The sequence below is a fragment of the Meleagris gallopavo genome, chromosome 3, assembly GCF_905368555.1.
Source record: "Meleagris gallopavo chromosome 3, MGAL_WU_HG_1.1, whole genome shotgun sequence".
Lineage (NCBI taxonomy): Eukaryota > Metazoa > Chordata > Aves > Galliformes > Phasianidae > Meleagris > Meleagris gallopavo.
The window spans coordinates 17,340,227-17,366,499 of NC_139406.1; the positions used below are offsets into that span (position 1 = coordinate 17,340,227).

General features: G+C 35.8%; 1 protein-coding gene across 28 annotated transcripts in view; it reads right to left on the reverse strand.

Moving 5' to 3' along the window:
* The window catches only part of LOC116216434 (uncharacterized), a 393,379-nt gene that overhangs the window by 103,528 nt on the left and 263,578 nt on the right, over positions 1-26,273 (reverse strand). For 12 of the 28 annotated variants that reach the window (XM_085220380.1, XM_085220388.1, XM_085220364.1 and 9 more), the window contains one exon: positions 1,757-1,795. The exons of 14 other annotated variants lie outside the window; for them this stretch is intronic. The gene's annotated coding sequence lies outside the window, so the exon portion shown is untranslated. Of the gene's footprint in view, positions 1-1,756; positions 1,796-2,329; positions 4,503-18,245; positions 18,382-19,980; positions 20,059-26,273 lie in introns of those variants that run through there. 2 more of the 28 variants (XM_085220363.1, XM_085220376.1) reach the window with 2 other exon arrangements.

Consider the following 26,273-nt stretch of genomic DNA (forward strand, 5'->3'; position numbering starts at 1 on the left):
ACTGTCTAGTAAAAGTTAGATCCTATTTATTTCAAGCCAGACATAGCAGCTTGCTTTGTTCTCCTGTGGCTTTTTTTTTCTTTCTTTTCTTTTCTTTTCTTTTCTTTTCTTTTCTTTTCTTTTCTTTTCTTTTCTTTTCTTTTCTTTTCTTTTCTTTTTCTTTTCTTTTCTTTTCTTTTCTTTTCTTTTCTTTTCTTTTCTTTTTCTATTTCAGATACAATTAAGTATCCTCATTATCATGACTGCTTTTGAAGTCAATCATTATTACTTTCCACAGAATACTACATGTCAATTGCAGAATGCAGAAAAGATAAAAAATTACGAGGCAAAGGCTTCATAAATTTGCAGTGCTTACTACTTGGAGAATACTCAGAAGTCACTTAAGAAAGCAGACAATTAAATAAACAGGAATGCAGCTTGTAAAAATGCCTTATTTGGCTTTTCGAAAGAATGATACAGCTGAAGGGACTGCCACTGATGTAGCACTAGCAATAAAAATGAGTTACTTCAGGAAGAAAACTTACAGCTATTACACTCATCAAAACAAAGAATTGTATTGTAAAGCGAACACAAGAAACCTCATTTGAAAAGCCAACTGCTATTGCAGTTTTACATGAAAATTGATCAGTCTGCCCATATTATATATTCTTGACACATGAATTCATAACAGCTGACATTTTAAGGCATTATAAAGCTACCTACATGTTTGTGCTTTCTACAATGGGAGTTCTGAAAGGGCTGTAACATAAGACTGGGAATATTTAGGACATTTTGATATCTATGGCAAATGCTCTTGCACAATGTTCTGCCAGCATCTGATGTTTTAAAGATAGAGCCTGTTAAGTTTCAGCAAGAGTATATTTTAATGACTTGTGTTGATCATACCAGTGATATATCCTTGATTTTCTTCATGAGACTCATTAGTTAGTCAGTATGGTCCTCCAGAGCAAGCCCTCATTAGGAATCTTCAGTATGGGAAGGACCAATTGGCATATCCAGATATGTCCTAACTAGCAGAACTTGCTCCATAAAGAGAAGTAACTGCAAATTATTAATCAGTAATTAGCTTGCTCAGAAAAAAGGATGTATCACAACTTGTATTTTTACTTTCTATACATTAGAAAGTAAATATACATTAGAATTAACACAATGCAGTTTGTGGTGTTAGTCAAATGTTACTTGTATACACTGCCTCTCTCAAAGCCTGTAGAACCTAAAATCACTATTCACTGGAATTTCCAGGAGTAAAATGCGAACATGAATGTTGCTAGAAGCTATGACTAGGTGTTAAAAGCAAAAATCAGCCATGAACAAGTGCAAACTGTGTCAGCACAAGTGCCATAGAGTGCAGGGCAAACAGAAGAAGTACAAATTATGAATGAGCAATCACCAAATACTGAAGGACCAAAATGGGAAGATTTGCTGATGGTTGGGAAAGGAACTTAAGGGATAAAAAGCAGAAATAATGCTTATTCTTAACTATATCAAATAGAATTCAGAATATATTCTTTGCTATGTAAAACAAATAATTTGAGCTCTAGCAAAAACTTTATGCCATGTTCAGAGTACCTCCATTTTAGAGAAACAAATAACCAGCTAGCCTACCTAAGCAAGGAATTCTGTTAAAATCATTTGAGAACTGGTGAATCTTGTTTTGAAAAGATTAACTTGTGTCACTTGAATAGTATTTCAACCACAGTGCCAGCATTTTCAGCTCCAAACTGTCCTTTCCTCTGTACAGGATGTGGCATCTTACCTGTGAAAATCATCTGATTGCAGGGAAGTAACCATGAAGCTGAGGAAATAAACAAAATCATTTATTTAAAGGAATGAACCTCACAAGTGTTTATTACACACTGTGCCTTTCACCTGGGTCTCATCAGGTTTAGAGGTAAGAGGTAACTTCAACTGGTATATGACCTGCATAAGATCTACAGAAACCAGAAATTCCAAAGGAACATAAACCCTTACATAAAAATCAAAGCCAGCTAGTTATTTAAACCTTCATTAAAACAATAATCACAAAATTCCCTCGCCTGAAAGTTTTGTTGCTAATTACAAAGGCAGCCTTTTTCCAATGTATTCTTTTATGAACAAATATATTTTCCCCTTTTCAAGTATATTCTCACTGTATGAAATTTATTTGATGTTACAGCATGACATAATACAACTTCAGAGCTGTTTTCCAGAATTAAGATTTTGACTAGCATATACACAAAAAATAATCTTCCACTTTGACAAAATCAAGGCATTAAAATTTGTAAAGGGTTCCACTGAGACAGCTAATGTGTAGTCCTACAATATTACAGAGATAAATGCAACGTAATGATTTTGTAATTTGCAAATTTATTAGAAAGAATAAAATGAAAAAACGTGAGAAAGAATGGTATAAAATCAATAATCAAGCTAACAGAAATATTACTTTCACATTGATTTTTTTAATATTTCAATTTATTATACTATCTGAAGTTTAAATACCAACTAATACACAATGCCAGTGCGAGATAAACAGACTGAACTTTGAAAAACATCTAACTCACAGAAAAATCCACATTGCTAAAACATTTGTTATATGTTACATTTACATAGCTACCAAAACGTATTAAATTTTAAGCAAATAGCTAAATTAATAAAACTCATCAAACATTATAAGATGGATATGCAAGTTCATAAGTATCACAAAGTATTACCAAAAACTTATTTCATTTATTCACTTCTACAAGCTACCTCTTCTTCCTTATTTCTCCTGTCTTCATCACTGCTTACTTCTATTGCTTAGACAGCTTTAGCCAACAAGGCTGTCCTCATGGTTGTGTCTTCCTACACTCACAGTTAGAATTTGTCTGAGATGCTGAAACAATTGCCATCCAGAACATTTGCAAGAAACAAAGAATAAAAAATAATTACAACAAAACAATATCATGAAAAATAGCCTTAAGGTCTTCACACTTTCAATTTAATTTGTAAGATCCATAGTATTCATGCATAATCTTCTCAGATATATTTCTGCTGCCTTCTGGACAGTCAACTCTTATAATTTATACTGAAAAGATATACTGAGAAGAGATACGACCTGCTTCTCAGGAATGATTTACTGTTTTTTCTCAAAAAGGCAAGATAGCTTCAACAAATAGATAAAGAGAGATATTCTGAATGCCAGTTTCTTTTTAGCTCATCTTTACAGATCTCATCACACAAAGAAGTAAATGTTAGAAAAACAGTAATTTTTAATTTTAATACAGGTATCATCAAACATTACACTCAGCATGCAAAAGCCAAATATTCCTTTCCAGCATATGGGAGAAATTAGGCAAATATTAACTTAATGAAGGGACCCAAATACATCTCTTTTAAAGAAAAGTTCATGGAAAATGCATTTCTTTTTATACATAGATGTGCGTGAGTAAGAGTGAAACAACACAACCTCTTCTTCAGTGCTGCAAAATTTGTAAAAATAAAAAAAACAAAAACAACAATGCTGTGTTTCCTTAACACTTAATCAGTCCCAGGTAACTTTAAGAAACAACTTCTGACATCAGACTTACATTTGTGAAGTGAGGGTCTAATTCTGCAAACACTTACATGGAAGCACAATTTATTCAGATACGCAGACCTATTGAAACAATCTGGGCACATCTGTAAAGTCATCCATGTGCATAACTGCTTATTAGATCAGATCCCCAGCAAGAGCAAGCAGATATCTGCATGCTATTTGAAATGATCCCAAATAATGTTACTTCCAGCTGAGGTCAGTGAATTTCTAGTTGAGTCACTGACGCTTTATAAGCTGTCACACTGATCACTGCAACCAATTCCCAATATAAAATAGGGCAATAGCCTGTCATTGCCGTGGCAAGGTAGCAGCCCTCTATCAGAGCGCTGCACACACATATTTTGCCGGTCATTACCATAGACTGTGAGCACAATGATGAGCATTAGTGAGAGGAACAACAGGAGAGACCAGTTGCTTGAAAAGGGTGATGTCAGCCAGACAGATTAATGCACACTGCAAGCAGCAATCAGTAAAGCTAAATGGCAGCTTCAGCAGAGTACAAGCACACACGTTACTTTATAAATGACAGTATTGTAGCTGGAAGGGTTAGTTCTTTGACATGAAATGGAATGCATTACTATCTTCATGCTCCACTTCTTTGCTAGTTTTGATAGTCCATTAAGAAAACCAGATGAAATTGAACACATGGAGGTGTGGCAGTAGGCTTCCAGAAGCCCTCCTGCTCTTCCCAGGGCACACTCCAGCCTTTATTTTTTGTACTTGTGTGCATTAATATACTTCTAAGTTAGCAACAGAGCTACCTCAAACTGAATTTTAATTCAGATAGCTCAAATCCATTCAGAGATAAGAACCTTAAATGTGTTCCAACTCTCAGAGAATGACAGCAGGTTTGAGATCTGTATCCCCATAGGCTCTTCTTCAAATCCTATCCTCCAACATCATCCACAGGTCAAATTTATTCCAAGTACAGAACAAACTGAAATAATTGCTGTAATTTCACAAGAAGGTGTTAGTTTTTTTTCTCCTCCATTTACAGCAGTTTTAACCATGTACATATAACTTGTAATTCAGCAATACACACGTTTGGAAAATGTGATAGGAGGTCATGCCTTGCCTCCAGCATTGCCTTAATAAAATGTTAAGTGAATTAAATACACGCTGATATAATTTACAGTAATTCTTCAAATGAAATTCTTCATGTGGAGTGAATTTCCATTTAAATTCATTATTTCAATGAACTCAAACCTTCCCAGTGAAAAGCATTGTCTTCCAAAGAGACTATCAGCTTCTGTTCACTCTTTGTTTACATGGGAATTAAAAATCGTATATGTATATAATGTAAGTCTGCATAATAGGAACTCCCATAACTGCAACAACTTCTGAAGTGACTCCTCTTAAATGAAACTTTGTAATTATTTTTGTATAATTGTATGTAAGATTATCTAACAAACTGAAATGAAAGAATGAAAGTTAGAAAAGAAAGAAAAAATTAATTGACTGTAAATTGTTGTCAGTATTTTCATTTCTCAGAAATCTCGAAACAACTCATTTCTGTTCCAAACTATGCACAATTTCTCATGCAATATTTCCTGCAGAATAGAAATTTTAAACACTAAATAAGGATAAAATATAATTCCATGTCATTTTCAGTACCTCCCCACCAATGGAGAAAGGGGAAAGAGTGCTGGTTTTGAAATAACTTCTGTAGATTCTTTGTATAAGCGTTATAAAACATTTTCCTTTAAAGGAAGCATTCAGAAATACTTCTTAAGCTGTACTGACTCAATAATAAACAATGCCAGAGCAGACTGTGATATCATACTAAATTCATATTTCCATTTCTAGGGCTACTTCAAATAATAATTATTTGCAGTCAGGATTCAACCACAAAGCATCCACCTGTTTCTTACTGACCTGTTCCAACCTGACGTAGAGCAGAGAAAATAGGAAAAGGCAATTATAGTATCTCTTCTTAAATGACTAATATATAGCAGGCTTGACACTAGTAAAAGTTATGCTAAAAAACACTGTGAGTTTTAAATAGCCTTCAGTTTTGTCAAAGTGCTGTAAATTGGCTGCAAGCATGAAGGAAAGAATCATTTTCAACCCAATTGGCTTCATCTAGGAAAACTGTTCAGCTCTCCTCGTGACTATCTGAAGTGCCTTATAGTAGTTCCCACTCACAAGGAATAACCCTTAAATCATTTAAAACTTAAGCCCTCAACCCCTGATTGCTTGGGACTCCAAGGGTAGCATACTGTGTGTCCCTGGCACTCCAAATGGTATCATGTGGACACAGCTATGCAGGACCCAAAATCTGATTTGGAGTATTTTCCAGCAGTGCTCATGTGGAAGAAGGCCAATCATGACTGCAATCTTTATTTGGCTGGAAGCAGTGGATTATGTTACTTGCAGAGGAAAGAGGCTTAAGAACACGCTGGCATGCACTGTAGAATACACATTTTGCAAAGGCAAGCTGGAAACATACTTTTGATGAACACTGACTCCATGAGTCCTGTTATACTTTCAAATATGAGTGAACAGGTCATTCTACAGAATTCTGACCACACTATCTGCTATGAATAGCAGAGCAATGTCCATTTAATACCTCTGAAATTTGTCTGAAAGAAGAAAGATGTGCCTAGGTATGAGACCAGATGAGTAAGTAGCAAATGTTTGCTTGAAATATCCTGTTAACTAGAAACTTGTTTATGCCACCTTGTCAGGGAAAACACAGCATTAACACACAGAATGTTTAGTACTAATTACGCTGTGCTTTTTTGAATTTTTAACAAGAAGTTTGTTCTGTTTCTGTTTCAAATATATTACTAGCCATGTCTAATGTAAATGAATCGTGGAAAAGCTGCAGGAATACATAATCATGTTGAATGTACTATGCTTAGAATAATTTAACCCTCAAGCTAAAGTTGTTTTCTATTTTTCCATTCAAATTAGCAGTGAAAGGATTCACAGACATATGTTAGAATCAAGCTGCATGAGAAAAATATCAGAAGAAAATGAAATCAACTATAGAAAAATACAGATTTTTTTTCAGTAAATAGATGGATGATAGAAGAGAGCTCTAAAATAGAATGGTAGAGATACAAGAAAAAGAGTACTTTTTACAGTGAAATTTGATTTTGTGGTTTTTCTATATTGTGGAAAATTTAGAAAGTAAATTATCCTGAAACTGCAGAATTTACAGAATATTTTTCTTCCTCTTTAATATATAGTTTCTCTGATATTTGCATTAAATAAGTGATGTTAAGGGTGGGGGTACTGGAATGGATCATTTTAGCACAAAAGGCAAGAATCATGCTATTTTATTGAATCAGATATATTTCTTTAAAATCTGTCTTCTCACTGTCCCTTCAGTGCTTGGAATATGACAAGGATCTGTTTACTGATTGCTTTTATTTCCTAATGCAGTTTTACAGCTCTTGTTTAAGCAATCCACAGTTCAAGAACAAGATTTCCTCTGTTTGACACCACTAAACACAGACAATACTCTGCATCTCTGGATGACCTAGGTGCTAACACGACAATAACTCAGCAGCAGAACACCTCAATGTTACTGTTTCCATCCCTGTGTATATTCATTTTTCTCTACCTTCATCATCCAAAACTATGAGGAATATCTAGGCATGCATCTTCCACTAATGAAACATACAGAAGCAATGAGAGTACTTTCTTTCTGAGATCACTTAAGATTTTTTTTCCTGTCATTTTTACCATCATTAATTGCTTCTTTTTATTTAATACACACTGTAATACCTGAATAATAAATTTGTTCAAGAAGTTCAACAGATGAGAAAATGAAAGAGAAGAATTGTATCTGAATGCTCATCTTGGAAGACCTAAGATTTGAGAAAACTGATAGCAGGCAATGGCTGATAATGTGGGGAAGTACAAATGAAGAAGAGAATCACAGGATAGCCCAAGTTTTAAGGGCAATACTGAGATCATCAGGTCCCACTCTTGGATCCCACTGCTCCTTTCCCTAACCACCAGCTGCCCTTCCCTGACACAGCTCCATGCCGTTCCCTCGGGCCCTGTCGCTGTCACACAGAGCAGAGCTCAGCGCTGCCCCTCCGCTCCTGTGAGGAGCTGCAGTCGCCATCAGGCCTCCCCTCAGCTCCTCCACTCTGGGCTGAGCAAACTCAGGGATCTCAGCCGCTCCTTTTATGCCTTGCCCTCCAGACCCTTCACCTTCTTCATAGACTTCTTTTGGACACTCTCTAGTAGTTTTGTGTCCTCATCTTGTGGCTCCCAAAACTGCAGATAGCAGTGTGCAATGAACATGTTATTTATCCCAAAATACTCTAAGGAGAGCACGTAGCTTGAAATATCCATATAATGCAAACCAGATCTCCAGCATTGGTGGTTGATTGATATTTAGGTGATCAAGGACAATTAGAGCATTCTCAGAATACAATTATATTTTCAACCGAATAATTATAAGTAGCATATTTACTTCAAGCTGCTTTGTAACGGTAGAAAGACAGAAATCAAGACATAGATAAAGCAAAAGTGGAAAGGGAAAGAATGTTGGTGTAAACATGGCTGGCTGACATTTGGAAATAGTTTCTGAAGGCAAAGATCAATCATTATATACTATATGACTGTGAAAGTATAGGAAGAGGCAGATATGCAGAGGGAGCTGAAACTTGCTCATTTTTTTCAAGGACATATGAAAAATGCTCAAGTGAAACAACATCAAGAATGTATTAGAGATAGCTATCTGTCATTTTTATCTGATCATTTCTTATACAAAACCATGCAAACATTTTCATGCAATAATAAATCAACTGTTCTACATAACAGGTTTATAATCTTTCTTTTACCACATGAACTATGAAAATAAAAAACAGTTAATTGACCCTAAATTTTACTAAAACAAAAACAAGTAAACAGGTAAAGAAATCATTGCAATTGTTATGTCTTAATCACTGTGAGCCCCTGCAGGATCAGTTTTTTTGTTTTTTTCATCCCTGTAACAACTGATGAACTCAGCAGAATCCAAGAGAAAAATTCAGCCCATTATATTTCAACCACAACAAACAGGAAAAGTGGGAGAAAACGGAAAGCAAAAATAAATAAATAATCACATTTTTCTTTGTTAAATTCAAATAGGAAATTTAGGAAATTTTCTGAAAAAAGGTATTTATTTTGACATTGAATAGCAAGATTGATCAGTAACAGAATCAAAATGTACTACCCCCATAAACAAAGGGAACTCATGATCACAGTTATTCTTTTCAATAGATACCCATGTTCCTTGAAATATGGGGAGAAAACTGTACACAGTATAAAAAAATATAAATAATTAAGTTTATCATGTATTTGACACTAGACATAATACAGAATAGAATAGACTTCTTAATCAACCAAACCCTATGAATCAGCATGCGTATTCTAATTAATGCAGTAATTCCAATGTTACTTTTTGACTCATTTTGTTCCTGAAATATTTCTGCAGCTCCTATTCCACTTTGTGAAACATGCATATGCCATGCTCCACAGTTCCTCAAATACAAGAAATACATTTATCTATTAAGCTTTCACGCTTCCTTCCTACTTCTACGCCCTTGCCTCTTTCTCACCATTCTGCATTAGAATAATAAAATGCAGGTGAAACAAAGCAAAATCATTGAATCATAGAATCATAGAATGGCCTGGGTTGAAAAAGATCACAATGATCATCTATTTTCAACCCTCCTGCCACGGGCAGGGTCGCCAACCACTAGACCAGGCTGCCCAGAGCCTGGCCTTGAATGCCTCCAGGGACAGGGCATCCACAGCCTCTTTCGGCAATCTGTTCCAGTGTGTCACCACCCTCTGTGTGAAAATCCTCCTTCTAATATCCAACCTAAACCTCCCCTGTCTTAGTTTGAAAGCATTCCCCCTTGTCCTATCACTATCCATCCTTGTAAACAGCCGTTTATACGCTCCCATCAAGTATTGGAAGGCCACAATGCGGTCTCCCTGGAGCCTTCTCTTCTCCAAGCTAAACAAGCCCAGTTCCCTCAACCTTTCTTCGTAGGAGAGGTGCTCCAGCCCTCTGATCATCTTAGTAGTCCTCCTCCAAACTAGCTCCAAGAGTTCTGCATCTTTCTTGTGCTGGGGGCTCCACGCCAGGACGCAGTACTCCAGATGTGGCCTCACAAGAGCTGAGCAGAGGGGGACAATCACCTCCCTCTCCCTGCTGCCCATTCCTCTTTTAATGCAACCCAGAACACAGTTGGCCTTCCGGGCTGCAAGTGCACACTCCTGGCTCACGTCCAGCTTCTCGTCTACCAGGACCCCCAAGTCCTTCTCCACAGGGCTGCTCTCAAGGGGTTCTTTGCCCAGTTTGTATAAACACCTGGGATTGCCCTGGCACAAGTGCAGCATCTCTGCACATAGAACAATCTTCCAGTATATCCAGAATACCAAGAACGGAAACTTCACTCGTTACCTAGAGTTTGCTTTAGTATATCTCAAGAGTTCAATTAGCAAGAAAGTAAGCCTGTTCATCATATATCAGTGTGACAGCTACACGTCTCACATAACATTTGTAGTTCTTTCCAAATTAGCTTGCTCATGTACCACATCTAGTTGCAGGAAGTGAAAAACAAAAACAAAAACGAAAACAAAAACAACCCAACAGTTCTCCTAAGTAAATATGTCTGTTTGTGAAGGCATTTCCCAAGGAATGTAACCATTTAGTACTACATGTGTTCACTGCAGTAGAAGATGTGTCAAGTCTTTAATGGTTGACAGCTTCAAAAACCAGTCTTCATAGTTTCCTAAGGAGGTCTGAGGAGAAGCATATAATAAGACATAAAGCTTAACTAATTGCAGGAAGGATGTGCACAAAGTCATCTGATGAACTACAGAAGGATGTTCCAAAAATTAATTTGCTAGAGAGAATAAGATTTGTCACCATTTAAATATTCTTAAAACAATGTTTTCAGATCTGAGGAGCAGGCTATAAAGATTATTCTGATTTCAGCTCAGACAGAGTTGATTTTCTTCACAGTGTCTGGTGTGAAGCTATGCCTTGGCTTTAGGAGAAAAACAATGCTGATAACACCCTGATGTTTCAGGTGTTTCTGTGCAGTGCTGCAAAGAGCCAAGACATTTTAGTTTCTTAGGTTCTTGTACTGTCCTGCCAGTGAGAGAGAAGGGGATGAGACAGAACTAGGACAGCTGATCTAAACTGGACCTAGAGATATTCCATACCATATGAAAAAATATGAAAAAAACCTGTAAAACTGAAGGGAGTTGGCTGAGAGGTGGCTGCTACTGCTCGGTGACTGGATGACTGGATGGGTATTGGTTAGCAAGTGGCAAACAATTGCTTTGTTTGCTTTGCATATATATATGCTGTTGGCAAGCAATTGCTTATTTTATGCATATATATGTATAACAGAATCATAGAATCCTCAGAGATGGAAGGGACCTTTAAAAGTCATCTAATCCAACTCCTCTGAAACGAACAGTGACATCCTCAGCTACATCAGTTTGGTCAGGGCCTGGTTCAGCCTTGCCTTGAAAGTCTCCAGGGACAGGGTCATCCATCACCTCTCTAAGCAATCTATACCAGTGCCTCACCACTCTCACTGTAAAAAACATTTTCCTTATATTTGACATAAATCTTCCCTCTTGTAGTTTGAAACCATTTCCACTTGTCCTATCACATACATACATACATCTATGCATGCTGCTCTAAAAGTAATGCCTCCTACTTATTTTCATTGGCCCACAACATCAGAGGCAGTTGTTGGTGTTATGGCAGTAGAGGTTGAAACTTCCCAGCAATAGTCTGTTACATTTTATTGCCGTGTGATGGACGGCAGCAGAGAGGCAGTCTGACAGAATGGTATCTCACATGGGAGTACTTATTAAGCAAAGTTGTGTCACTGAACCTTGGCTGGATTGTCTTACCACACCAATCGTACTGTCTGGATTTGGTGCCTTCTGACTTCCATCTGTTTAAGTCAATAAAAGATGGACTGTGTGGGCAACATTTTCCTAGCAACAACTCCACCACAGCAGCTATGAAACAGGGGGTCACCTCCTCTGGTGTGGATTTTTATAAGCACAGTATGAAGGTTCTTGTTTATCACTGGCAAAAACACTAATGATGATGATGATTTTGAACAATAGCATCTTCTAGATGAGAATTTGCTCTACTAGTATTTTTGTACTCTTTGTATCTGTTGTAGCTTTATAGATGAGAAACATAATGGAAGGTTGCTACTTCCAGCAGGAAGGAGAAGCATCAGAGAGATCACTGTATCATCAAAAAAATCTGTCACATAAAATAGCAGGACTGAAAGTACTAAATCCTTATGCTATGATTATGCACACTTCATGTCATATAAAGTTTCAGGATATTGAAACCTATGTGTTGTGACTTGTAGTCAAAGAAAAATACATCTGTTTAGATATGGATTCTGATACCCTTATTCATCTCAGAGAACTACAGTGAATACAATTAACTTTTAAAATTTGACAAGTATTAGGCTTACAGAATTGGAATCATCTCAAATTTATCTAGCAAACATTTCTCAGCACTGCAGACATGAAATGACCCTTAGCAAAATCTTCACTGGCCTACAACCAAATCCTTTCGGTGGTGAGATGTAAGACAGCATGATTAATGACAGCAATAATTAAAAAAAAAAAAAAAAGGAAAGATTTGCATAAATGCTATAAAGATGCAATCCAATTACTACTGTTCATTGCTCTAGTATAAATAAAAAAGTTGGCTTGAGAGATTCAGCAACATTATCATCTATACAGTATAAAGAGCCAATACTGCATTTCAGATTCACTCCTTAGCTATTTTCCAGATTTTATTAGCCTTTGAATCAGACTAAACATGCTGTGCTGTTCACTGCAGTTTTGCAACTCAATCTTTAAAAAACGTAATCCACTTAGTCATATAAAACTTTGATTACTGAAGCCAAAAACAACACTAGAGCTTTATGAAAAATCTGTTGGGATTTTGAAGCATGGAAATGGCTTTTTTTCATGTGCATTAAAAGCAATAAATTGACAGGTGTTAAGTGTGAACATGTAAGTTTCCAGAAAAAAAAAAAAAACAAACAACAATTCTGCTATGAAAAAACAATGCTGCAACTATGTCGCATTTCCCAATGCCTTATGCATAACTTAAGCATAGCCTCCTTATTATCAAAATACAAATCTATTTTTTTCAAGAAGCCTATAAATTAGCTGTCCATCAAATATCTGTTTAAGCTCTTTTGAACCAGCTACTCAACAATAACTTCTGTGAAATACCCATTCTTTACTGAGCAGGTACAAGTGAGAAACAATGTAACAGTCTTCTTTTCAGTGATCGTACTGGTTGCCCTCAATTTTGCAGTTCCATCTGAAAACTTCACTACAAGCAACCGAAAGCCCTAAAACAAAAGCAGAAGTTGTGAGGTGCAACCTCCTTTCTGCATGACACTCATCAACACAGGACCATTGAAGCTGATGTAGCAATAAAGAGAGCTCTGAAGAGTACATTTATCATATCTACTTATCATAGAGCATCAGTTGAAGTGAATATCTTTAAGTTAACTTTTTATTTTGCCTAGAGACTTATAGTAACTAGCAATATCTTTTTTTTTCTTTTTTTTCTTTTTTTTTTCTTTTTTCTTTCTCCATTTAGTATCTAAAAAAGTAATTTTAAGCATCTGGTATTTTATGTTGACAAACAGTAACACATAATTCCCCTAAGAGAATTTTCTCTAACTTCCTATGTTTTCCTATGTTGCTATCACTTTAGAATATTGCTGAAAATAACTGGAACAACTAAAACAATGAGCCAGACAGCCACAGTGCTACACAAACACAATCCTTCATCATAATGAAAATAGACAGTTTCACAGTATTAAAAAAAAAATAGAATAAAAAAGGTGATAAATCTTACAGTTCAATGTGAAGAAATGAACAGTGACTGCCCTGTACCCATGCAAAAACTCTGTTAAGAAACTTCATCTTTGCTTTGAGTTGTTTGCGCCAACAAAGAACTTGTAACTGAAAATGATGACAGAGAAGGAAGAGCTGCTTACTTGGAAGCTGTTGAAGTAATTGTCTTGGATGATTCTGCAATATATCATATGATTCCAGCTTTCAAACTGCCTAGTGTGTGCACATGTGTAAGGATGCCCACAGATACTTACTACTCAGAAAAAAAACAGACAAAACCAAGAATCTGTCTTCCAAATCTTTGGTCCTTATTTCTGCCAGGAGAACCAGTAAAAACAACAACAACAACAAAGAAAATAAATCACCAACACACAAATTCCAGATATTGTTTTACATGGCAAAAGGGCGGCTACTCTATGCAGATGCTATTGAAGACATTTTCCCATGCATACAGAGATGTACTCCTTAATCACCTGTGGGCATTGTAAGTGCAGCAGAGTTAAATCTATGTGGCAATTCTCAGCACAACTAGAAAAATCCTGTGACATAACATTTTACATTACAGACACTAATACAGACATGTCTGGCATTAACAAGATTACTTTCAGAAATGTAAGCAGACTAGAAGAAAACTGAGCTACTTTACAGCTAGTAGAAATCTTCTACCTTAAAAAATTAAGGGATTTGAGCAACAAAAATTGCCAGTCAAAAACAAAATAAGCAAATTAAATGCATATAGGCAGAACATCTTGCTGAGCATGCAGGAAGACTGATTGGCAAGGCAAAACTAACCAAACATGAAAATAAGCAGAGTCCTCTTTTTGGAAGGACAGCGATATCGTATAAACTTCCAACATAAGTCAGGATAAAAAGGAAGAGGCCATTTGTTTTCTAAATTCTCTCAAAGAGTACTCAAGTACGATCTAGATGTCTTCAACTAAGAATCATCAAGGATAGCCCCCATTGGATATACTCTCATCTTCATGGTACTGCATACTCAAAACTAATTTAGAATACACATAGTAAGAGCCAATATATTTTTACAAGTAGTGAAGACGACCACTTAAGATGGCCACTAGCAGGAAGTATGTTTCTCCTGAGAAAAGTTTGCAAAATTCAGATGTAAAGATTAAAACTGTCCCCAATGTCAGTCTTCAAATGCTCCATTTTCTGAGATCTCTAAGTCCCTAAGTGATATTTAGATATATTCTATTGCAATCACTTCACTGTTATTCAAGCTACCCAACTCATCATACAAGCACCATGAAATAATGGCTGAAAGTGAAGAGTTGCCCACAAGGTAGCATTTGTCAAATTATAGGCTGTTGAGTTTTTTCTACTCCCTTCCCTTGTCCTTCTTGGCTTGCCCTTCTAGATTAGAAAACTATCCATTCATTAAACAGTCACAGAGCAAAGCAACATGTATATGACAATACACATGGGCCCAAGAGATTTCCAGAAAGTTCTTCCACTAATTCTCCTGATACCTTAAGGCATTGCATAAGAATACAGTAGAGGTCTAACAACTGCTGCTTCTGTATTAAGCTTGCTAAGTACCAAGCTCTGTCAGCAAAAGCAAACTACATACATACAAGAAGTTAAACAGAATGTTAAGAAGTTTAATTTCTTCTTAACAGAAGCCTATTCAGCAAATTTAGCACAAAGGGACAGACATACCCCTCACCATTTGGGTGGTGAACCCTTTCTTCCTGTCCCTCTGCACATCAGGTTTTTGTCTGAAAGGCCAGCATTTTGCTTTCAAACCTAGTAGGTTTTGGTAGCTGCCACATATGCTTGGCATGCAGATTCCCTTTTCCCATTCATCTTTTGCAATGATTTACATTTATCTTGTTTTGATTTGGTAGTTTATTACACTATCTTCACCTTCACTCTGTAAATCAATTCTGGAGATTATTTCAAAGTGAAAGGCAGTTAGGAAAGCAGGACTGTTTCAGGCTTCTTTTCTGCACAGAATTACTTTGGTACTGTTGCCTTAAAAAACTTCAAGTCTCAACTGCTATTGTCTCTGAAGCACTTTCTCATATGATTGAGTTTTCATCCTCAAAAGAATAAATGCCATGAGACTGAGAAATGCAGTATTTATAATTTTTAGGAATTTAGCTGCTTCTCTAAGCATTTCCAAAACTTATTTTTCTCTTAAAACCATTGCTGATGATTGCATATGTTAAGTACTCCTTCTACCGAGTATTGCTAAGCATGTACTTCTACTCATGCCTCTGTTTAGCAAATGTTACATCGTTTTTGCAATGTGATTATATCCATAGGAAAACATCGTTCCAGCTGCCTTACATTTGCAATGAATTCCAAGCTCTGCTCACAAATGCTTTATTCCAGATATAAACTATCAAGTTCCCACTGATTTCTCAAAGCCAACACTAATATTACACAAGGCAATTCTGAGGCTTTTGTAAACTGTTAAAATATCACTGAGACTTGCATAGAATAAAGCAGTGTCTTGAATTTCTTTGTGGCAAGCATTGTGCCAGTTGTTTTCATTTCACAGATGCACATGAATTAACCATTTTCACCGGCCCTCTCCTTTTCACTTTGTTTTTCTAATGCTTCAACATAGCTGTGGTTCTCAAAACATTCTTCAATACAATTACCTCGCAAAAAGAAATCACAATTACATATTATTTTTCCTCCAGGTAATACTGGGCAAAATTAATACATACTGAACTCAGATGAGCCATCTACGATTCTGCTGAATTCAAAGGTCCTTAGAACTCAGCAGGAAGCATGCCAATTATTTCAAAAGAAACCCGTGTGTTGCATAAGTTGTAAAGTCAGATCCACTGCAAATACAAATCTATGATCTTTTTCTAGAATCTGAGGCTCAGGTAGCGTCCTCATGTGACATTAATGTTTCTGTCCTTCAAAGACCTTGCTACTATCATTAGGAAAGAAGAACAAAATTAATATCTAACAGTAACAATTTTCATTTTATTTTTAATGGCAAAAAATATTTCTGTTTGGGGGAAAAGTAAGCATCATAAAGCAAAAGGAAACTTTTTATCTCCAATTCCTCTTTAAGCCAATAACTGTAAGTAACCAAACGTTGAAATGTGATTACTCCTTCACAAGCTAATAAGCTGAACTGAAAATGCTTGGTGTTTTTTTTCTGCTCCAGGCCCCTGAGCATTTTTTCATCAGTGTGTGGATATCCTCTGAGCTGCCTGTTACAATCCTTTACCATATGTTAGAAATTCTCAACATTCACTGCACAGACAAAGAGCAGCTGCAGTTTATTAATCTTTCCAACCAAGATATTAAGGTCTCTTAACAGGCTTTTAAGGATATTTTGCAAGAGTAAATGGTTTTCTACAGAAAACCACAAAACAAAAACTGAAACATTTTAAGACACTAAAGGTAAGTAAAAACAAATACCTAGTGGTTTAGGTATGAAACAAATTCACCTGCAGTTCTTGAACTACAGTTACTACAAATTAAATAGTTGGATTAGTTTCAGCAAATGTAAGAAGAATGTGATTGTCACTGAAAGGAGTCACCAGGAAATAAATCTGTGCTACATGTTATGTAACTAATTCACTAGATGTAACTGTCCACCCCCTTAGCATAAATAGTGGAGGCTTTACTCTTTAAGTTAGTTTTCTCTCTGAAAATGGCACTCCTGTTTAATATTGAATGAAGCTTCTCCTGAAAAAGCACTTTAAAATAGGAAAATAATTTTTTTAAAAATAACAAAATAATCTGTTTTCTTTTACTTTGACATAGCTGTTGGTTAGTAAGACTTCTTGAAAGTCTCACAGCACCTGCATTATGAGCAATTAAAATAAGTTTTAACTTCTTTTCAATTTTAGCCATTTCCCTCATGACAAGCTTTTGTAGGAAAGTGTGTTTTTAACAGAGAAGATATCTGACCTTCCCAAAAAAGTAAAGATAATTGCCGTAAACATATTAAGTATTCACAGGCTGAATCTTCATAAATATTTCTGTTTTTCATTTTAACTTACACAATATCCTTTTGTATTATGAAGAAACACAACATCTCCTAGACTAAGCCTCACCAATAGATGGAATGTGAGTTCAAGGACTTTTCACTGGTAGAGTCACCATCACTTCACACATCACTGAGATCTATGAAAAAGCCAGTGAAGCATTTCTTAATCTCACCAGAGTCCAACAGGCTACAATTACATTAATCTGCTCAGGGAGAAACAGTCAATGGGCAAGGCAGGTAGACTGTGAGGTTATCAGATGTTTAGATATAAGACAGCCTGACTAAGATACACAGAAGTAAGATAGCTACCAAAAAGAACTTAACTCAGAAACTGCCTCACTGGAAGATCAAGGCAGCTCAAGCTAAAAAAGAATACAATTAATTCAACTGTATAGTTAGACTGTATAATTGTCCACTCACACAAAGAGCAAGAAATTATGCAAAATCGAGGTGTTTCCTGACAATAATAGTCATGCAGGTACCTTATCAGGTTGACAAACTATAAAAGACCAGATTTTTTTCCAGCTGCTCACTCCAAAATAAATGAAAGGCATTTTGAAGTTGTTAGAATAGACTATTAAAGTACATCACACAAGAATTTTAAAACACACATACTATGAATAGGCATTCTATTAACATCACTATTTACTTTCCCTGTTTTACTCTGAACTTTCATTCATAGACAACTCTAGAAAATACTGATGGTATTCATAGAGATCTCTGTGGAAAAATCTTTTTTTGTGTGTGTGGAAGTGCAATACTCAAGAAACTGCAGTGTTCTCTGTTAGATTACAAGACGAAATAATTCTATGAAAAACCTACCTGTACTCCTACAAAGGAGTCCAGAGAGACAATTGATTGGAGGGGAGCCCAAATAATACTCTGTCCTGGCTTACAGACCCGTAACAGGAATTCGCCCAATCTCTCAGGACTGTCCCAGGAGAGCTTCAGCCCCGTTCTTGAAGAATGAAACATATCATGAGTCAAGAATAGAGCATTTTACCAGCTATGGTGGAAGTTGGGGAGGCAGGGGATGCCCTAGCATTATGAACACATTATGACATACAGAAGAGTACTTTAGGATTACAGAAGACTTCTGATGAGGTACTTGTACATAAAACCAAAGGAAAGGAAAGATATGGATTTACAGAATCACAGAATGGTTGAGGTTGGAAGGGACCTCTGGAGGTTATGTCATCCAACTTCTCTGATCAAGCAAATAGACTAAACTAGAGCAGGCTGCTAAGAATCATGTCCAAGTGGCTTTTCAAGATTGCCTAGGAAGAAGATATCACAACTTCTCTAAACAATTTATTGTAGTACTCAGTTAACTTCACAGTAAATAAGCACCTCTCGATGTTCAGACGGAACCTCCTGTGTTCCATTTTGTGTTCACTGCCTCTTGTCCTGTCACTAGGCAACACTGAGAAGATCCTGGTTTCATCTTTGCAGCCTCTCTTCAGGTATTTAAAGATACTGATGAGATGCTCCCTGAGCCTCTGTTTCTCTAGGCTGAACAGTCCAAGCTCCATCAGCCTCACCTGATGGCAGTTTGGAGAGGAACAAGCATGGGGAAAATAGAAAGATACAGGACAAAAATGGCTGGTCATACAAAATTAATTTTTTAATTGTCTGGTCAGTAAGCTTACCCCTCACATCCTGTACCTGTCCAGTGCAACCTGCCTAAATTCATTTCTAACTCTTTTCCTGAGTGAAGGACTATATCTGACTGTATAGGTTTGTATAAGGGAGTTTCTAAGCATATCAACTGGAATCACTGTACACCTACAGCTTGGAGAACCTGTGTGTCTGTGATGTCAGCAAGTGAAGACACCACAGCAGACTTCACTGTTAAAAACTGGAGTATGATTGCAGGTCACAGTGGCCATGTATCCTTGATGCCAGAAAATGTAGTTAGGCTCCGGGTGCCAGCAGCCAGACTTGGATATATGTGGTGAATGCATTTGCTCTGCCCGTGTACAACTGCTGAGAATACAGATCAGCCTTGCTATGTGTTACTGACTGAAGCTGGGACATGGAATTGTGGCAGATTTACCTCTCATGTACTGTCAGATCCAGCGCAATGACTTTTCCTTTAACATCGTTAAAACTTGCTAAATGCAGTAGGGCAGTAATAACGATAGTTGTTAAATAAATTTTAAGTAATTCTCAACCCAAAGGAGCATCAAGATTCAGGCAAAATCAGTTGAAGAAATCCACATACTCAGGAGAACACAAAGGAGAAGTAAAGGCAAAATAAGAATTTCTCCAGTATTCTTTCTCCCCCTTTTGGTCTTAACCATCTTAAATAAAGTGAAGTTGCATTTCAGGAGAAACATTAAAAAAAAAAGATAAATTATTCTAGGTGGGCCATTAAGATGTTACTGGCCCACGTAAAGGGTAAAGTTGCTTCTAAACCTATTTCAGCACTGCAAATAAAATGGTTTTATTAATGCAACCTTTCACTTATTAAAAAAAAATACATCTGCATTTCTGGAACATGGACATTTACTTTTGGGAAAATAAAAAAAAAAAACAAAAAACAGTGACCAGTTACCTTGAGCAGAACATATCCTGTTATTAAAGAAGGGCTCAAGATTGCTGCTGATATATTTCTTTCAGAAACGCTCAGCCACTGTGAATGATCCAATAAGGTATTAAAAATTAGTCTGGAGAAAAAGGTAATTTACAAAATGTATACTTTACAAATCTTGAATTAAAATTATTTAAATATTTGTCACAGTAAACACCATAAGGTATCATTTGTAAATGATGACTACCTTTCAGGATAGGAAACTATGGAATATACATATACATATATATATGCATATATATATAAAGCTCAAAATAAGGTACTTCATACAAAAAAGAAAAAAGAAAAAAGAAAAAAAATAAATAATGTCCTGTGGAAGAGGAGGCAAATAATATCACTTACCATCATGGATCCTGCTGTATCTATCAGTAAACTCATAGCAACAAAGAATTACTGAGGTTGGAAGAGCTATCTGGAGACTGCCTTGTCCAATCTGCCACCCAGTGAAAAAGCAGCTACAGCAGGTTGTTTAGGACATATTCTAATCAGGTTTTGAGCATCTCCAAGGAATTTTCTCACTAGTGGTGAGGCTGTCAGAGAAGCTGTGGATGCACCATCCCCAAAGGCATTTAAGGCTGGGTTGCATGGGGCTCTGGGCAGCCTGTGGCAACCCTGCCTTTGGTAGGAGATTGGAACTAGATGACCTTTAAGGTTCCTTCTAACCCAAGCTATCCTATGGTTCTGTCTCCTTTGTCATCAACTCCCCTGCCTCATACTTGTAAAACAAAACAAAGCAAAAAAAAAACCAACAATAAAACCCAAACTATTCTTGTCATCCTTCATATCCCTTATTATATTTGAATGCAGACAGCCTTTAGCTTTCCTAATCTTATCCCTAACCATTCAGTGTCTTGCACATTCCTTCTTCACCCCCAGATCCTTCTTCTAACTCATGCATGCTTTTTTCTGATATTTAAGTTTAAAGTATTTATTCAGGAGCTCCCTGTTTATCCATGCAGGCCTCTTGAAACCTTTAAACTAAATTTCATTCTCCTAGCATACTAAATACAAAATGGAAAAACATAAAGCAAAATTAAAACCATGATACAATTTCAGCTAGCTTATATGGTCACAGCAATCTCATATGCTTCCGCTAGTTAATACAGTCAAAGCAAACTCGAATATTAGGTAGTGTACATAAAGATGAATTACGTCTGCATTTCATAAATTAGTGTTCTTGCAAATTCTCAGTTGTTTTTCATTCATATGGTTTCACTGAAAGCAAAGCAGATACTTTCAGTTGCATTTATTGAAATATAGCTAATTAAAATCTTCTTTACTATGTTACCTAATAAGCATGAGTGTCAGCAATTTCTTTCCTAATAAGAAATTTTGTCTAGATATCACAGAATCACAGATAAATATCTTCAAAATATCTTGAATTCTTTGTAGTTTTGCAAGTTTAGCTACCATGTTTGTTCAGTACCTTCTGTCTCAGAAAAGTAATTTTCTGAAAGATTCCATATTTCAAAGCAAGAAGGTGAAGAACTAGTCAAAACAGGACAATTACTAGCACACCACTATCTATCTTCCTATAACAGACAATTGAAATTAGAAAGATTTATAAGTCACAACAAATGCATGGTGGACTAAATCACAAATCTTCACTAAAATGTTGAACCAAGAAGTGCTATCTGGTGAATTACCTGTATTTCATATTTCTTAACACACGAAAAAAAAAGATGTTTTTTACCAAGAAAAAATGAGGAAAACCACATCTCTTAAAAAAGTTGAATGTCAGAATCAAAGTATATTCTGAGCAGAAAGGGACACACAAATTTCACTGAATCCAGCTCCTGGCTTCACACAGCACCACCCAAAATTCAATCACTAATCTGAGAGCGTTGTGCAAATGCTCTTTGAACTTTGGTAGCTTGGGGCTGTGACCACTGCCCTGGGGTGTCTGTTGCAGGGCTCAATCACCCTCGGGGACCTTGCAACTATTTATCTGAGCAGTCTGAAGTCTGCTCTCCAGGCTTGAAATGTGAGTGCTGAACTGGCTTCTGAAGGATGGAGCAACAAGTTTTACTTGCTACACACAATAAACCTTTTCGTTGGTAGTTGATACTACCAACTGACAAAAATATTGAAAAAGTTCACTTTTGAAAGAGAGTTCCAGTTTCTTTACAAATAAAAATTAGTGAAAATCTAGAAGTTTTCAATACATTTATTAAAAACAAACCACTGACTCCATCTTAAGATACTAGTTAAAAAACTAAGAAATTTAGGTGTATTCCTTGTGTCACCAAGTTATTTGAAACATATTTACATCACAGAAAAAGACGGAATAGGGATGCACTAAAACTAGAACATCTGCTCAACCCAGAATTTACAACTCTAAGAACTGCATGGTTAATCACTTTCCAGATTCAGTGCAACTGCAGTGCCATACGGACACAGGCTTGTGGCTCCAAAAATGAACCACTGTAGGTCTACAGAGTACTGTGAACATGATGCTCACAAGTGTTAGCTGAGGGATGTCAACATAATCACCATACTCTCTGAGTACAGTTTTGATCTGTCTCTGATTCATCTCCCAGCTACACTTTGCACACTGAAAGTTCCTCTCTCAACCACAAAGTACGACATTCAAAAACTGTATGAGAAACTGGGATATTCATGCTGGAAAAAAAAACCAAAAACATAAAATTTCAAAAAACAACTCAACAGCCAGCATCTTAGCCTTCTGAACAGATACCTCGACCTCACGTTGCACATCCCCCTCTGATAAATTGTGAAATACTGAGGTAGAACACCTTGAGGGGTAATAAACAGAAAATAATTCCAATACTCCATGAGCAACCTATTATGGTGGAAACTGCCTCAATACCTAAGCAGGTTGTACAATTGTATGTTGAAAAAGTCAATTATTATCAGAGGATATGTAGTCTGGTATTCATGAAAATACATTAACCAAAAAGCTATGTTAGCATGAGCTACCCTTCAAAGTTTTTGACTGATCGCTCCAGCAAAAGTAATGTCAATAGTTACAGAAAAGGGAACATTCTCACCAATCTTGAAAGGGAAATTAAAATCAAACAAACAAACAAACAAAGACAACATAGATTCTGCAGACTTTTACAATTATATCTAAGTCATATCTCCAGTTTCACACTTTTCCCATTTAATGGGGACAAGTAGGACTCTAGAAGAATGAAAAAAGGGCAATTGGGCAATTGCAGTGCCTACATTTGAGAAGACAAAAGAGGATATATATGATTGTAGAAAAGGCATCCTGCTTTTAAACTCAGGAAAGCATATGGGACAAATATGGAATTACCAGTAAATGTTTGAAAGATAACAACTGGTTAAACAAAATACTGATGCATTAAAACAAAATTATATTCAACCCTCTCTGTGATGAGGTGAAATACTGATAAAACTGAACCATGAGACTAAATATATTTTGACTTTAAGTAGAAATTTTGACACTACCTCATACAATATTTTCATATGCAAATTAAGGAAATGTAATATAGATAAAAACAATTATGTTTTGAAGCCTGTAGCTCTCTCTTCTAATCCCTCTTGTAGGGATTGTGCAAAATTCCTCGAAGGATCTATCTCGAGTCTGGTTTATATGCAGTGCTTCAATTAATGATTTGGCTGGTAAAATAAATGCTATGCATATTAAATTTGCAGTTGATGGAAAAAAAAGTTAATGTCTTGCAAGTGTGCTGAAGATCAAAATCAGAATTTTTAATCACCTAATGCTATTTTTTATTTCCTCTGACAAATGGTCTGAGAGGAAGACAAAGAATATGCATCAATAAAGACAAAGTAAGGTACAATATCCAAGTGAAAATAACCCTCTGTCCAAATATAGGATGAGAATAACAGAATTCTTCAGAAAATACTTGGTTTATCATGAAAATAAATATCACTCAACTACATCATATCATTATGAGAAAGACAAACTTTATACTGAGCTGTATGAACAGAAAATCAGTAAGACATCCAAGTAATCGTTCTACTTCCCTAAGTACTAGCAAATCATCAGCACTCAGTGTTTAGTTTTGTGGTCTGCATGTCAAGAAAGACAAAGACTGACTGGGGAGAGTTCAGTAGAGATCAGTTTCTACTTTTGAAAATAATGAATTCTACTTGTTTAGCGAAATGAAAGAGATCAAAATGACTATCACTAGTTTTCAGATATGTGAAAACTGAAACAGAAGAACAAAAGGAGCACCCAAATTTTCCACTGTATTCCTGTAGGTGGACATGCAAATGATTAAACTACAGCAAAAAATCAGTTTAGACATAAAAGTAAACTTTTTTGGTTTTGGATTGACCCAAATCAAGTAGGGAAGAAAAATATTCACAGAGTACTCACTCAGGAATAAACAGAAATTAAAAATACCAACAGATTTACACCAAAAGTGTTACAAGTAACTTTTTAGAATGTGAAATAGCAATAACAATAAAAATCTTGTCTACTAATAGAAGAAGCAAGAAATCTCCTCTGAATGACTTCTAAATGCAATTTGATGCATTTCTAATAGGCAAGGGTTCTTCATCATTTCTTACTAAAATCCCCAGGTATCTGAATCGTACAGAGGTATATTTAATTCATATTTAGAAATTCATGCTTCTTGCATAAAAAGTACTACTCAGGGATGTAAATGGATAAAAATATAAAGTAGAGCTTCTTTGCAATAAAGAATTTTTAAAATTCACTTTTTTAGATGTACACACATTTTCCCAAGATTTAACTTACTTTGATTGTTAGCAATCCTCATATGACTGTTATGGCTTTAGTCACAGTCTTGTTCACCAAACAATGATGTTAAGCAGTTTTCCTCTTTTCTACCCCAGCCTCATCCAACACATGTACTTTGTTTATTGTCTCTGCCCTGTTTCCTAAATCTTTCATGCACATGCACACTTCAAATTTGTTTTTGAAGGAAGAGATTTAAATAATTGCTAGTCTTCTGACAAAGACTTCAACAAAGATGACACTAAAGTAATCTATGAAGACTGATGTAGATTCAGAGAAAAGTTGATCACTGACCTTCAAAATTAGAGAAAGGGCTTACAAGTTCTTGTTCCTTCTCACCTTTTCATACATGGGAAAGCTTAATTTCCTTTTCCACTATCTGAATGGCACAGACTGACTTCAAATCCAATTAACAGAAAGGAAACTTGGGATTGTTTGCCTTACTAATATTGATACTAATTCACTTTGCTGTATTGTCAGAACCAAGTCAGAACTGTTCTACAAAATCTGAAATATAGCTTGAACTTGTCCTTAGATTTACAGGACAAGTAGATTTTTTTTAATTTTTTTTTAATGTTTTTGGTTTTTTGTGGTTTTGTTTTTGTTTTTTATATAAGCTTAATGCATAACTAGTCTTCATTATATCTGAATATTTCTTCCAGTACTTTGAAGAATAGCTAGAAATAGAGCTCTGCATTATAAATGAGCTTAATCTTAACCAATATGAAAATAATACTTGAAAATTTCACACTATCTCATAAGTCATTCAGAGAAAACATTTTTGTACTTCCACACTCCATTATGAATAATGCAAAGAGACAATTAATAGAAAATGTACTGAATTATGAATTAGAACCAAATTAAAAATGTAAAATTGCAGAATAATAAAAAAAAAAAAAAAAAAAAGAATGCTTGTTTTAAATTCCTCCTCCAGACAGGTAACCATTTTTAACTACATCTGCAATCCACATTTGATCTATATCTTTATCTATTCTTATAGCTAATGAGGAACAAATTACTTATTACTCATGAATGACACTAACTACCCACTCTTGCATAAAAGAAGAATATTACAATTTACATTTAAATGAGATTTGAAATGTTAATGAACGGAGCCAGTATTCTAATTATCTATACAAATACATTAAATTAAGGTGAACTTTAGTAGATGAATTACTTCAGAATCACAGTCTGTTTGCCAAGCAGCGTTACTGAAGAATAGTTCAGTATTTATAGGACAATTCCTAATAATCAAGGGGTCAAGAATGGGTAAACTACGCCATTAATATCTAGTATTATTTGATTGGAGGAGGACAGTTAGTTTTATATTACATACACAGAAATAGCTCACAAAAGAGCCTCAAATACATCTGATACTTCCATGCATTTTCCTATCAGCATAGCTGGTTTTCTTCAATTAAAATTGGTGAAGGAGGTAGGTTTTTTTTTGTGTTCTTTTTCCCTTAAAGATATCCATCTGGTATTTTCTTAAAGCTTGTGCACATCTTTGGATTTAGTACAAGCTTTTTCCTAGAGTCAG